Genomic DNA, 12,435 nt, shown 5'->3' with positions numbered 1-12,435 from the left:
GTGTTTATTCACTCGCCATCGCACGAGAAAATGAGCGGTAATAGGGATGCCCAGTCCCAAATTGCAAAATACAAAAAGAGTTCATCTCCTAAATAATCAAACAAAAACTCCCAATGAAGTCAAAACCTTTACTTTTACCGCTTGGGAACCGCCACTAGCGTGCTTAGCATGAAAGATGTTGATAACTGATGGTCGTGAAGTGAATGAGAAGAGTGCATGTCTTAAAATATCATTTAACCCTGTTTTTAAAAATTGAGCTCTAGCACCTCTGCAAATCACTGCTTCCCTCTGCGAAGGGACTATCTATTTACTTTTATGTTGTGCCATCACCTTCTATAAACAAGTGCCAGAAACTAAGTAGAGCACAACGGTCATGCTTTATGCATTGTGTGTAGCTAATGTTGGGTGCATCATGAATGGATCTTTTCTACCATGAACTACAATGTTTAGTCGCTGCTTGAACTTTAGAGGTACTCTGCGTTTTTGTTCTGCGTACTCAGAAAGGGCTAGCGAGATATCACTATTGTCATATTATATCATGGTTGTTTTGATAATGTGTTTCTATTTGAGATATCTTATTATTGCTTGCTAGCTGATTGTGTTATTGATACGAGTCATTATAATCTTTAAAATGTTATTGTTGACATGGTTAGTTATAATGCTGGCTGAAAACCTGGGTGCTGTTTAAGCTTATTTATACAAACAAGAGCAAAAGAGTTCGTAAAATTTTCCTTTCTCACTTTCCGTTTATCAACTGAATTTCTTGAGGACAAGCAAAGGTTTAAGCTTTGGGGAGTTGATACGTCTCCAATGTATCTACTTTTTATCATGCTTTTCCTCTTGTTTTGGACTCTAATTGGCATGATTTGAATGAAACTAACCCCGGACTGACGATGTTTTCAGCATAACTACCATGGTGTTGTTTTTGTGCAGAAATAAAAGTTCTCAGAATGGAACGAAACTTTGAGAGATTTTTTATATCAATAATAAGAATTACTGGAGCCAAGACCCACCAGAGAGGGGCCCTTGGGTGGGCACAACCCACCAGGGCGCGCCCCCTCTCATGGCGCACCCAGGTGGGTTGTACTCACCTGGTGGCCCCGCTGACGACCCCCCCTGATACTATAAATTCACATTATTCTAGAAAAAAAATCAGGGAGAAAGAATTATCGCAATCCACGAGACGGAGCCACCACCAAGCCCTATTCTTCCTCGGGAGGGCAGATCTGGAGTCCGTTTGGGGCTCCAGAGAGGGGGATCTTCGTTCTTCGTCATCACCAACCCTTCTCCATCTCCAATCCCATGATGCTTCCCACCGGGAGTGAGTAATTCCTTTGTAGGCTCGCTGGTCGGTGAGGAGTTGGATGAGATTCATCATGTAATCGAGTTAGTTTTGTTAGGGCCTGATCCCTAGTATCCACTATGTTCTTAGATTGATGTTGCTATGACTTTGCCATGCTTAATGCTTGTCACTTTGGGCCCAGGTGCCATGATTTCAGATCTGAACCGTTTATGAATTCATCATTATATCCATGTTTTAGATCCAATCTTGCAAGTTATAGTCACCTACTACGGTTATGATCCGGCAACCCCGGAGTGACAACAACCGGGCCCACACCCGGTGATGACCGTAGTTTGAGGAGTTCATGTATTCACTATGTGTTAATGCTTTGTTCTGGTTCTCTATTAAAAGTAGGCCTTAATATCCCTTAGTTTCCAATATGGATCCCACTGCCACGGGAGGGTAGGACAAAAGATGTCATGCAAGTTCTTTTAGTAAAGCACGTATGACTATTTACGGAATACATGCCTACATTATATCGATGAATTGGAGCTAGTGTCGTATCGCCCTAGGTTATAACTGTCACATGATGAATATCATCCAACAAGTCATTGATCCAATGCCTACGAATTTATCTTATATTGTTTCTGCTAAGCTACTACTGCTATCATCACTGTTACACTTGCTACAAAATTACTGCTATCACTGTTACTATTACCGTTGCTGCTGTCACTACTATCAAAACTGTCATATTACTATGCTACTGATTACTTGCTACAGATAATTAATCTCTAGGTGTGGTTGAATTGACAACTCAGCTGCTAATGCCTTCAAATATTCTTTGGCTCCCCTTATGTCGAATCTATAAATTTGGGTTGAATACTCCACCCTCGAAAACTGTTGTGATCCCCTATACTTGTGGGTTATCACCAGGTCTTAACTTTTCATAGCTAGCAACATGGTCCAGATTTCCATAATGAGTTTGTGCCCACACATCACCAAAACGTATAATTTTGCCTAGTACCAAGTTGTTTGCCCAGTGCATTTCATCGGTACTAGGTGAACCTGACCTTGGCTAAGTTTCACGAAGAAAACACTAGGCAAAAATACTACACTCGATAAATCAAATGTTTGTTGATTTCATGCCACATGTCATTCGACAAAGACATGCTTTGACGAGTTCCTACCACGTGGCACTTAGACTCATTTCCCCCTTTTTCTATTCCCTTCCTTTGTTTCATTTCATTTTTGTTTTATTTTTTTTTTGCATTTTATGCCCTGTTCTTTTCTACATTATTTACCCCCTCTATTTTCCTTTATAGTCATGTAGTGCATATTTTTGGTCATTCAGTGCATATATTTCCAATTTGAACTATAAGTGCATGAAAAAAGTAAAATCGGGCTGAAAAATATTATTTGTGTTCTTTGCTTAGCCCTTATTCTAAAATGAAAGGATTTCGAAATATCTATGTGCCATGAGTCAAGCCCGAACATAGGGTTTATTTACTTTGTGTTTAGGAACATATATAAACTTGCAATTCTTGCTAGGAGGAGTTTTTTCAATAGTCTTAACAGCAGAAAACGCGGAACCAAAGTGATTAATAATTTCTTCCAACTTATTGATCCTAGCGGGACTTTGTTCTACCCTCTCATTGATTATTGGTTCTTTCTCCTTTAGCATCTTGAGGGTAATTCCTACATTTAATCCAAATTGTGTGACATGGTTATGAATATTTTTATCCAAAGTTTCAATATGTTCTACGATAGGCATTTTCTTCTCAATGGCATCTAACCTTTACATAACATGTTCCAAAGTTAAGACTGTTTCATTAATAGTGATAGGTTGTGAACCACCATGTGACACATGTGGTAAGCAGTCCAATGAATTCAAACAATAAGTGATAGGTGGTGAACCCACCAAATTTCCCATAGCATTGAAAGAATCCATAGGGTGACTACTCAAGAAATTCCCTCCGGCAATAGTATGAAGCACAAATCTATACCAAATAGTAATACCCACATAAAAATTGCGAAGAAGAACGGTAGTGGACTGCTTACACTTTGATCTGTTATGAGCATCGCAAATCCTATACCAAAAATCTCTTAAATTCTCCCCTCCCCTTTGCTTAAAATTGAGAACTTCATTTTCAAAGGTACTCGTAACAAGGGAAAAACTAGCCATAACAATAAAGTGGACAAGCAAGCGAACAAGAAAAAACGCAAAAAAGGCAAACGAAAAATATTTTTATTTTGTTGTAAAAACTTTTTAGAAGTGAGGGAGATGAAAACGAGAGGCAAATGGCAAATAAAATAAATGCAAGGAGATGAAAGTTTATGTGTAGGTACTTGATATATGTTGATGATGTCTCCCCGGCAACGGCGCCAGAAATTCTTCCTGATATTTGTGGATTGCGTTGGGATTTCCCTGAAGAAGAGAGGATGATGCAGTATAGTAGAGATAAGTATTTCCCTTAGTTAAGAACCAAGGTTATCAATCTAGTAGTAGAACTAAACAACACCTCGATAGCAGCACCTGCACACAAACAAGAAATTCTTGCAACCCAACGCGAATAAGGGGTTGTCTATCCCTCGACTGTTACAAGCAAGATTAAATTGTATGGTGTTCGATAGATAGATCAGAGAAAAATATATAATAAAATAAATAAAGTAAGAACGCAACAAGGCATTTTTGGTTTTAATATATGATAAAATATAGACCCATGGGCCATAGTTTTCACTAGAGGCTTCTCTCTTGAAAATAGCATATGGTGGGTAAACAAATTACTGTTGGGAAATTGACAGAAAAAGAAAATAATTATGATGATATCCAAGGCAATGATCATGTATATAAGCATCACGTCTGAGACAAGTAGACTGAAACAATTATGCGTCTACTACTATTACTCCACACATCGACCGCTATCCAGCATGCATCTAGTGTATTTAGTTCATAAAAAGTGGAGTAACGCCTTAAGCAAGATGACATGATGTAGAAAATATAAACTCAAGTATGAATAAACCCCCTTTTTTACCCAAATAGCAACGATACAATACGTGTCATGTCCCCTTGTGTCACTGTGATTGAGTACCGCAAGATCAAACCCATTACAAAGCACCTCCCCCCTTGCAAGATAAATCAATCTAGCTGGCCAAACCAAATCAATAGATCAGAGAGAAATATGAAGCTATAACAATCATTCATAAAAGTGTTCAGAGAAAACTCAAATAATATTAATGGATAGATCTGATCATAAACTAATAATTCATCGGATCCCAACAAACACACCACAAAAAGTGATTACATCGGATAGAACTCCAAGAACATCGAGGAGAACATTGTATTGAAGATCAAATAGAGATAAGAAGCCATCTAGCTACTAACTATGGACCGGTAGGTCTGTGGTAAACTACTCACGCATCATCGAAAGGGGAGCAATATGATGTAGAGCCCCTCTGTTGGTTCCCCTCCAGCAGAGTGCCGGAAAAGGCCGGAAAAATTATTTGGTAGACTCCCCTGTTGGTTTCCCGATTTTAGAGAATTCATAGAGGTGGAGTTAGGTCAAACAGAGCAACATGGGGCCCACAAGCCACCAGGGCTCGCCCCACCCCCTGGGCATGCCCTGGTGCCTCATGGGCCACTACTCCATCTTCACGTACCCTCCCAAAGCTTCCATGTTATCTTGTTGCCAGAAAAAAAATCTACAAAAAGTTTCGTGGCATTTGGACTTTGTTTGGTACTGATATTCTGAAAAAGACTGGCAAAAAATAGCAACTGGCACTGGCCACTAAGTTAATAGGTTAGTCCCCAAAAATGATATATAATTGCTTGTAAGTGTATGTAAACCATCCAAGATTGATATTATAATAGAATGGAACAATAAAAAAACTATAGATACGTTGGAGACGTATTGGGGCCACAACTTTCACTAGAGGCATCTCTCTCAAGAACATAGCAAACGGTGGGTACACAAGTTACTATTGGGCAATTGATAGAAAAGTGCATAGTTATAATATTATTCATGGCATGATCAGGTACATAGGCATTACGTCCATGACAAGTAGACTGTTAAACTTACTGATGCCTACTGCTATTACTCCACTTCGAGAGCGCTTTTATGCTTGCCTCTCTAGGTATTAAGTTCATGAAAAACAGTGTAATGCTTTAACTATGATGACATAATGTAGACAAAATAAGATCAATCAATAAGATCAAACCGGGTCGTTTTATCCATAGTAGCAACAATACAAATAAGTCCCACGCTACCTCTTTTGTCACGAGGTGAGGGTACGGCAAGATTGAACCTACTACTATGCACCACTTCCACTGAAGATGTAATTATCAACTTGGACAAAGATAACTAATAGATCAGAAATCATTACATAGTTATAACAATCATACATAATAAAGTTTAGAAATAACTCAATTACTTTTAAGGAACAATCGGATCATAAACCCACAATTCATCGGATCCCAACAAGTACACCTCATAAAAGGATTACATCATATTGATCTATGAAGAGAACATTGTCGTCAAGAACAGGGGGGCATCTATCTACTACTATGGACCCGAAAATTACTAGTGAATGGTATTAACGTCATTGAAAAGTCTCGGACAATTACTATTGGAAGTTTTCAACACCCTCTTCCTACTGCCAAAATGAAATATGAAATACTTATTGTTGGGGATATGCATATTCCCTTTGAGGTAACTTTGTGTTTTGTGAAAGTTCTTCGGGGTTCATGCTAATCGAAAGTGGTTGTTAATAAGACTTGATCAACCTTATTAATGGATTATTTTCGAGAGGCATGTGGTCGATGAATTTAGTGAGCACAACCTTATGTACCCACTTTATGTTTTCTGTTATTTCTAGTTAGATACAAAAAATGCCATGTTTATCTTGTTTTATTAATTTTCAGTGCAATAAAAAAGTGCCCAAAAATAAAAGTGCGCAGAATGCCGTGAAATTTTGACATGATTTTTTGAATATTTAAGAATTTCTGATACAAAAACACCATAGGGGGTGCCCCTCATGCCCACTAGGCACCAGGGCGCGCCACACCCTCTAGGTGCGCCCTAGTGGGTAGTGGGCCCCACAAGGCCCCCTCACTTATCCCGTTAGCTCACTTCGTCACCTACCTCTAGAAAAAATTCACCCTGGCTCTCTCTCTCTCTCCCTCGTGTTCTTGCTCTCAAACCCGCGGATTTCGATCTCTTAGCTCGAAGCTCCATTTTCAAAACTGTTTTGGGGGATTGCTACTTGGTATGTGACTCCTCCATTGCTCCAATTAGTTTTTGTTCTAGTGGTTTATATTTTGAGTAATTAGCTACTCTTGGTGCTGCTGTAAATGAGCTTGCATGTTGAATCCTTTGAGTTCTAAGTAGTTTGAAAGCTTGATATAGCTTCTAGACATCCATATGAGTAGTTGTTATTGATCTTGTGAAGTTTTATTGATATCATTTTGTGTCCCCAAAATTTTTGAAAATTGTTCGCAAAGAAAAATGCGCCTCTTTAAGAGTTCTTCGAGGTAGAGGTCCTTAGATGCATCATTGAGCGGGAGCTCGATACGACAGTCTTATGTTGAGCCAAGTGCAAGATCGATGCGGGATGCCGATACCAAATTGTGTTTATGGTCATGTGACGAGTTCTTGATGGGAGCAGGTATCAAGGAAGAATTTGAATAGTATGTTCCCAACACCGAGCTCGCTCCCTTCATCGCAGATAAGTGCATTCAACATGTCAAGCTAACCTAGACATTCACCAAGAATTTTAAATATCATTCTCGTGATTCTAGAGTTTCATTTAGCCTTTATGATAGTGCCTTTACCATGCCTCTAGAAGAATTATGTGTTGCTTGCAAAATTCCATATTGGGGTTCGCTGGACAAACCACCAAAATATGAGTATGAGAGGTTTTTAACTAGTCTTTGTTGTGGTGAGAATAGAGGAGTGACACAAGCTAGAATAAAAAGTATACAATTTCCATACATTTGTTACTTTGCACTCTTTAATGCAGAATGCATCGTGTGTTGGGGAACGTAGTAATTTCAAAAAAATTCCTACGCACACGCAAGATCATGGTGATGCATAGCAACGAGTGGGGAGAGTGTCGTCCACGTACCCTCGTAGACCGTTAAGCGGAAGCGTTATAACAACGCGGTTGATGTAGTCGTACGTCTTCACGATCGACCGATCCTCAGCACCGAACGTACGTCACCTCCGCGTTCAACACACGTTCATCTCGGTGATGTCTCGCGAACTCACGATCCAGTAGAGCTCGGGGAAGAGTTTCGTCAGCACGACGGTGTGGTGACGATGTTGATGAAGCTACCGACGCAGGGCTTCGCCTAAGCACCGCTATGATATAACCGAGGTGGATTATGGTGGAGGGGGCACCGCACACGGCTAAGAGATCAACCGATCAATTTTTGTGTATCCAAGGGGTACCCCCTCCCCGTATATAAAGGAGGGAGAGGAGGAGGGGCGGCCAAGGAGCAGGAAGCGCGCCCAAAGGGGGCAATCCTACTCCAAGTAGGATTCCCCCCCACTTTCCTAGTCCTAGTAGGAGAGGGGAAGGAAGGAGAGGAGAAGAAGAAGGAAAGGGGGGGGGCGGCCCCCTAGTCCAATTCGGTTTGGGCTAGGGGGGCCACACGCCCCTAGCTAGCCACCTCTCCTCTTCCTACACTTGGGCCCATAAGGCCCAATAACCCCCCGGGAGGTTCCGGTAACCTCCCGGTTCTCCGGTATTTATCCGATAACCCCCGGAACTCATCCGGTGTCTGAATATAACCTTCCAATATATCGACCTTTACGTCTCGACCATTTCGAGACTCCTCGTCATGTCCGTGATCACATCCGGATCTCCGAACTACCTTCGGTACATCAAAACACAAAAACTCATAATATTGATCATCACAGAACTTTAAGCATGTGGACCCTACGGGTTCGAGAACTATGTAGACATGACTGAGACACGTCTCGGGTCAATAACCAATAGCGGAACCTGAATTCTCATATTGGTTCCAACATATTCTACGAAGATCTTTATCTGTCAAACCGCATAACAACATACGTTGTTCCCTTTGTCATCTGTATGTTACTTGCCCGAGATTCGATCGTCGGTATCTCAATACCTAATTCAATCTCATTACCGGCAAGTCTCTTTACTCGTTCCGTGATGCAACATCCCGCAACTAACTCATTAATCACATTGCTTGCAAGGCTTATAGTGATGTGCATTACCGAGAGGGCCTAGAGATACCTCTCCGACAATTGGAGTGACAAATCCTATTCTTGATCTATGCCAACTCCACGAACACCATCGGATACACCCGTAGAGCACCTTTATAATCACCCAGTTACGTTGTGATGTTTGGTAGCACACAAAGTGTTCCTCCAGTAATCGGGAGTTGCATAATCTCATAGTCATAGGAACATGTATACGTCATGAAGAATGCAATAGCAGTAAACTAAAACGATCAAGTGCTAAGCTAACGGAATGGGTCAAGTAAATCACATCGTTCTTCTAATAATGTGATCCCGTTTATCAAATGACAACTCATGTCTATGGTTAGGAAACATAACCATGTTTGATCAACGAGCTAGTCAAGTAGAGGGATACTAGTAACACTATGTTTGTCTATGTATTCACACATGTATTATGTTTCCGGTTAATACAATTCTAGCATGAATAATAAACATTTATCATGAAATAAGGAAATAAATAATAACTTCATTATTGCCTCTAGGGCATATTTCCTTCAGTCTCCCACTTGCATTAGAGTCAATAATCGAGATTACACAGTAATGATTCTAACACCCATGGAGTCTTGGTGCTGATCATGTTTTGCTCGTGGAAGAGGCATAGTCAACGGGTCTGCAATATTCAGATCCATATGTATCTTGCATATCTCTATGTCTCCCACCTGGACTTGATCCCGGATGGAATTGAAGCGTCTCTTGATGTGCTTGGTTCTCTTGTGAAATCTGGATTCCTTTGCCAAGGCAATTGCACCAGTATTGTCACAAAAGATTTTCATTGGACCTGATGCACTAGGTATGACACCTAGATCAGATATGAAATCCTTCATCCAGACTCCTTCATTTGCTGCTTCCGAAGCATCTATGTACTCCGATTCACACATAGATCCCGCCACGACGCTTTGTTTAGAACTACTCCAACTGACAGCTCCACCGTTCAATATAAACACGTATCCGGTTTGCGATTTAGAATCACCCACATCAGTGTCAAATCTTGCATCGACGTAACCATTTACGACGAGCTCTTTGTCATCTCCATAAATGAGAAACATATCCTTAGTCCTTTTCAGGTATTTCATGATGTTCTTGACCGCTGTCCAGTGATCCACTCCTGGATTACTTTGGTACCTCCCTGCTAAACTAATAGCAAGGCACACATCATGTCTGGTACACATCATTGCATACATGATAGAGCCTATGGCTGAAGCATAGGGAACACTTTTCATTTTCTCTCTATCTTCTGCAGTGGTCGGGCATTGATTCTTACTTAATTTCACACCTTGTAATACATGGAAGAACCCTTTCTTAGCTTGATCCATTTTGAACTTCTTCAAAACTTTATCAAGGTATGTGCTTTGTGAAAGTCCAATCAAGCGTCTTGATCTATCTCTATAGATCTTGATGCCCAATATATAAGCAGCTTCACCGAGGTCCTTCATTGAAAAACTCTTTTTCAAGTATCCTTTTATGCTATCCAGAAATTCTATATCATTTCCAATCAATAATATGTCATCCACATATAATATTAGAAATGCTACAGAGCTCCCACTCACTTTCTTGTAAATACATGCTTCTCCAAAAGTCTGTATAAAACCATATGCTTTGATCACACTATCAAAACGTTTATTCCAACTCCAAGAGGCTTGCACCAGTCCATAAATGGATCGCTGGAGCTTGCACACTTTGTTAGTACCCTTTGGATCGATAAAACCTTCAGGTTGCATCATATACAACTCTTCTTCCAGAAAACCATTCAGGAATGCAGTCTTTACATCCATTTGCCGAATTTCATAATTATAAAATGCGGCAATTGCTAACATGATTCGGACGGACTTAAGCATCGCTACGGGTGAGAAGGTCTCATCGTAGTCAACCCCTTGAACTTGTCGAAAACCTTTCACAACAAGTCGAGCTTTGTAGACAGTAACATTACCATCAGCGTCAGTCTTCTTCTTGAAGATCCATTTATTCTCGGTGGCTTGCCGATCATCGGGCAAGTCAACCAAAGTCCACACTTTGTTCTCATACATGGATCCCATCTCAGATTTCATGGCCTCAAGCCATTTTGTGGAATCTGGGCTCATCATCGCTTCCTCATAGTTCGTAGGTTCGTCATGGTCAAGTAACATGACCTCCATAACAGGATTACCATACCACTCTGGTGCGGATCTTGCTCTGGTTGACCTACGAGGTTCGGTAGTAACTTGATCTGAAGTTTCATGATCATCATCATTAGCTTCCTCACTAATTGGTGTAGGTGTCACAGGAACCGATTTCTGTGATGAACTACTTTCCAATAAGTGAGCAGGTACAGTTACATCATCAAGTTCTACTTTCCTCCCACTCACTTCTTTCGAGAGAAACTCCTTCTCTAGAAAGGATCCATTCTTAGCAACGAATGTCTTGCCTTCGGATCTGTGATAGAAGGTGTACCCAATAGTTTCCTTTGGGTATTCAATGAAGACACATTTCTCCGATTTGGGTTTGAGCTTATCAGGTTGAAGCTTTTTCACATAAGCATCGCATCCCCAAACTTTAAGAAACGACAACTTTGGTTTCTTGCCAAACCATAGTTCATAAGGCGTCGTCTCAACAGATTCCGATGGTGCCCTATTTAACGTGAATGCAGCTGTCTCTAAAGCATAACCCAAAACGATAGCGGTAAATCAGTAAGAGACATCATAGATCACACCATATCTAGTAAAGTACGATTACGACGTTCGGACACACCATTATGATGTGGTGTTCCAGGTGGCGTGAGTTGCGAAACTATTCCACATTGTTTCAAATGTAAAACAAACTCGTAACTCAAATATTCTCCTCCACGATCAGATCGTAGAAACTTTATTTTCTTGTTACGATGATATTCCACTTCACTCTGAAATTCTTTGAACTTTTCAAATGTTTCAGACTTATGTTTCATTAAGTAGATATACCCATATCTTCTCAAATCATCTGTGAAGGTGAGAAAATAATGATACCCGCCGCGAGCCTCACTATTCATCGGACCACATACATCAGTATGTATGATTTCCAATAAATCCATTGCTCGCTCCATTGTTCCGGAGAACGGCGTTTTAGTCATCTTGCCCATGAGGCATGGTTCGCAAGTACCAAGTGATTCATAATCAAGTGATTCCAGAAGTCCATCAGTATGGAGTTTCTTCATACGCTTTACACCAATATGACCCAAACGGCAATGCCACAAATAAGTTGCACTATCATTATCAACTCTACATCTTTTGGCTTCAACATTATGAATATGTGTATCACCACTATCGAGATTCAATACAAATATACCACTCTTCAAGGGTGCATGAAGATAAAAGATATTACTCATATAAATAGAACAACCATTATTCTCAAATTTAAATGAATAACCGTCTCACATCAAACAAGATCCAGATATAATGTTCATGCTTAACGCTGGCACCAAATAACAATTATTTAGGTCTAAAACTAATCCCGAAGGTTGATGTAGTGGTAGCGTGTCGACGGTGATCACATCAACTTTGGAACCATTTCCCACGCGCATCGTCACCTCGTCCTTAGCCAGTCTTCGCTTAATCCATAGTCCCTGTTTCGAGTTGCAAATATTAGCAACATAACCAGTATCAAATACCCAGATACTACTACGAGCTCTAGTAAGGTACACATCAATAACATGTATATCACATATACCTTTGTTCACCTTGCCATCCTTCTTATTCGCCAAATACTTGGGGCAATTCCGCTTCAAGTGACATCTCCCTTTGCAGTAGAAGAACTCAGTCTTAGGCTTAGGTCCAGACTTGGGTTTCTTCTCTTGAGCAGCAACTTGTTTGCTGTTCTTTTTGAAGTTCCATTTCTTCTTCCCTTTACCCTTTTTCTTGAAACTGGTGGTCTTGTTGACCA

This window comes from Triticum urartu, chromosome 4A (assembly GCF_056163025.1).
Source record: "Triticum urartu cultivar PI428250 chromosome 4A, HENAU_Tu73, whole genome shotgun sequence".
Classification (NCBI taxonomy): domain Eukaryota; kingdom Viridiplantae; phylum Streptophyta; class Magnoliopsida; order Poales; family Poaceae; genus Triticum; species Triticum urartu.
This window is presented reverse-complemented; position numbering follows the sequence as displayed.